This window comes from Canis lupus, chromosome 11, assembly GCF_003254725.2.
Source record: "Canis lupus dingo isolate Sandy chromosome 11, ASM325472v2, whole genome shotgun sequence".
NCBI lineage: Eukaryota > Metazoa > Chordata > Mammalia > Carnivora > Canidae > Canis > Canis lupus.
Window position 1 is genome coordinate 32,340,806 of NC_064253.1, and position 3,829 is coordinate 32,344,634.

Here is a 3,829-nt window from a genome sequence, read left to right on the forward strand (position 1 = left end):
TCTTGATATATTCTAACTATAAATGTTTGCAATATTCCTGACATATTATTACTCATCTAATAGATGTTATATCTGAAGATTGTTTTCTCTGTAAAGATTATGTTAATCCATTTCAATAAGATAGATGTAAACACTGTTCTTTGAAAATAGGCCTCATCATGATGTTTATAGTTATTTTGTATAAACTTCTTTGCATTGACTATTCTGTTTTGCATGCTATAGTAAAGACCAAACTTCCTTGCCAGCTGAATTATATGTGTAATGAACTTGCATCAGATCTTTCACTTTTGAAAATTAGTAGTAATAAGTTGAACACAGTAATTTTAAATTTTTTGTCATTTACAAATAGATTTTTGTTTACTCTCATGCTTCCCTGAAAGTGCTTGCTACTCTGCCAAAGAGACTCATGGCAAAGGGCTACACCAGGTACTCTTGGCCTCTCTCCCTTATTGGCATAGCCTTAAAGTCATTCTTGCCTGTTTAAATGCGGTGTGATTTTTGCTTTGACAAGACCTAAGATTAATTATGGAGGCAAAGTTTATAAAGCCCTGTTGAGAAAATTGTCATGTATTCCTATGTACCGGAGTTCTAGCTTCATAGATGAGCAAGGAAGGTTTTTCTTGACAGGCTCAGGAAATTTAGGATTTTGGGGGGCCTTGAAAACAGAGAAATTCACCCAGAGAAATTCACTGCAGGTGACATATAGATAGTTCTAGGATTAGCTGCCTAGCCTCAAGAGATTTTAAAAGTCCAATCTGAGATTTCTGATGAAAATTTATAGCAAAGCAAACATAAAAAGGCCTATGTGGTAAATCACCATGCTTGCTTCACCTATATAAGTAATTAGACCAAAACCAATTAAATTAGTTTTATTTTATGATCAAGATAAATATTTCTTTGAGATAATCTTTGATGAAAAGGAGGGGAATCTATAGAGAGAAACATTTTTTCTTTTTTTTTTTTTTCTTTTCTCACTGTCTTTGATCAGGTCTTTATTTAAAATTAGCTGTCCAGAATGATTGAGTTTTATGGAATAAACAAATACAAGTTTTTAGGCAGCGAGCTTCTTCTCTTCCGTGGTAGGTTTCTTTTCTGCAGGTTTCTTGTCAGCTGCTGGTTTCTTGGTAGCTGCAGCCTTTTTTCCTACCACAGGGTTTCTTCAGCTTTTTCACACCAACAGCTTTCTTTCCTTTCTTCCCTACCATGGGCTTCTTGCCTGGAACCCCCTTCTCCTCTGATTTGGCTTCTAAGGCTGCTGCCGACTTATCCATCCGGAGTTTGTGATTCTTGGCCTGGCGAAGAATGGTGTTCCGGCGCATGGTCTTTGCATGCGGGTTTAGCTTCAACATGATTCCAAGGTTCTTCAGTGGATTCTTCTTCAGGACTCTACGATGAATCTTCTTGCGTGGTGCTTGGAGGGCTCTTTGGATCTTTGGGCTTTTCAAGATTCTGCTGAGGTCTGTATTGAGCATCTTATGCATGGGAAGGTTGTAGTTACTCTTGAGGGAGGCAGCCTTATGCCAAGTGCCATACAGATCATCTAACTTGCAGAAAGCACTTTCAGTCCAAATGCGGAAACGTCCCACATGCCCACCAGGAGCAAGTTTCAGAATGTTCAGTTTGCTTACATTAAGTAAAGTAATTCCAGGGATGTTTCTGAAGGCCTTGATGATACCGTTGTCTTCATTGTAGATGATGCAGGGTCCCCTGCACTGGATGCGAGAGGGTTTCTCATTTTGCCCTTGCCAGCTCTCATTCGCTGAGAGGCATAGACCTTTTTGATATCATTCCAGGCTTTAAGTTTCTTAAGAAGCAAAACCGCCTCCTCGGTCTTCTTGTAGCCTTCAACTTTATCTTCAACCACCAAAGGAAGTTCAGGAACTTCCCCAATACGATGACCTTTAGACATGACCAGTGCTGGTAAGGTTGAGGCAGCCAGGGCAGAGCAGATGGCCTATCGCTTTTGTGTTGTGTTCACTTTGCGGTGCCAACGGCGCCAGGTTTTGGTTGGTGCAAACATGCGGCCTTCACGACACATATTTCCAAAAGCACACCCTGGCCAGAACGGTGAGGCCCATCACCTCGAACTCTGGGAATTCCAGCCACGGCTCTGCCAGTACCCCAAGACTCAGCACTGGTTTGATGACCTGATAATTCACTGACAGCATATGGCTGTCTGTTGTTTTTGTGCAAGTTGGTGTGAACAAAGTTCACGATATCGGGTCGAAAGGGAGCCTTAAACACAGCAGGCAAGGTAACATTTTTGCCCGATGATTCCCCCTTTTCGGAGTACACAGATATCAACGGACGAGCTCACGCCATCGCGGGGAGGGGAGAGGGCCACTGAGAAATATTTTTTCAATAAAAAATCTGTAACATATCCTTTTAGACTATCAGATAGATTCTGATCCTGTTTGTTATCTTTGTGCTATTTCACACTTCTCTATAAATTTCAGGTAACTGATGGATATGCAAATCAGAGAAGTGGGGACTTTCTCTCCCACTGTGGAAAACCCAGTTGTTGTTTTTATGTACCGGTTAATAAATTTAATCTATATATTTATTATGAGAACACATTATGTTCTATTTTCAGCAAATTTCAATCAAACAAATCATACAATATTATCAATTATAGACACCGCATTATACATTCAATCCTCAGAACTTATTCATTTTATAACTGAAAAGTTGTACTCTTTTACTAGCCTCTGCCTACTTCCCCAACCCCACAGTTCCTGGAAACCACTATTCTACTTTCTCTATAAGGTCAACTTTTTTTTTTTTGTTTTCATTTTAGGTTACACATGTAAGAGATACTGCATTTATCTTTCTCTGTCTTGTTCATTTTACTTAGTATAATGCCCTCCAGATTTATCCACATGGCAGATGATAGGATTTCCTTCTTTTTAAAGATGTGAACAAAAGTTGTTTCCAAAGCTTGGCTATTGGGATCCCTGGGTGGTGCAGTGGTTTGGCGCCTGCCTTTGGCCCAGGGCGCGATCCTGGAGACTCGGGATCGAATCCCACGTCGCGCTCCTGGTGCTTGGAGCCTGCTTCTCCCTCTGCCTGTGTCTCTGCCTCTGTCTGTGTGTGTGTGTGTGTGTGTGACTATCATAAATTAAAAAATAAAAAATAAAAAATATTCAAAGCTTGGCTATTGTCAATAATCCTGCAAAGAACATGGTATTGCAAATATCAGTTCAAAATCCTGATTTCAACTTCTTTGGATACAGACCCAAAACTGGAATTGCTAGATCATATGGCAGTTCTATTTTTAATTTATTGAGAAATGTACATATTGTTTTTCATAGTAATTATAGCAGTTTACATTCCCACAAATGTGTACAGGGTTCCTTTCATTCTATATTCTTATAAACATTTGCTATCTCTTGTCTTTTTGACAATAGCCATTTTAATAAGTGTTAGGTAATATCTCATTGTGGTTTTGATTTGCATTTCCCTAATAAGAACAGATATTGAACACCTTTTCATGTACCCATTGGCCATCAGTATGTTTTCTTTGTTTGGAAAGCTGTCTATTCAGATCCCTTATTCATTTTTTATTGTTTTTTTTTTTTTTTCTATTGAGTTATACGATTCTTTGTATAATTTGGGCATTAACTCCTTGTTGGCTATGTGGTTTGCCAGTATTTTCTCACATTCCATCAAAATGATAGTTTCGATGGTTGATGGTTTTCTTTGCTGTGTAGAAGTTTTTTAGTTTTAGTCCACTTGTTTATTTTTGCTTTTTTTGACATTGTATTTTGTGTCAAATCAAAGATCAATATCAACATAAAGGAGTTTATCTCCTATGTTTGTTTTCAGTAGT

The 3,829-nt window shown here is 38.6% G+C and overlaps 1 pseudogene; it reads right to left on the bottom strand.

Moving 5' to 3' along the window:
* Window positions 1–970: 970 nt before the first annotated feature.
* Window positions 971–2,331, bottom strand: LOC112650399 (60S ribosomal protein L4-like; annotated as a pseudogene).
* Window positions 2,332–3,829: the final 1,498 nt, after the last annotated feature.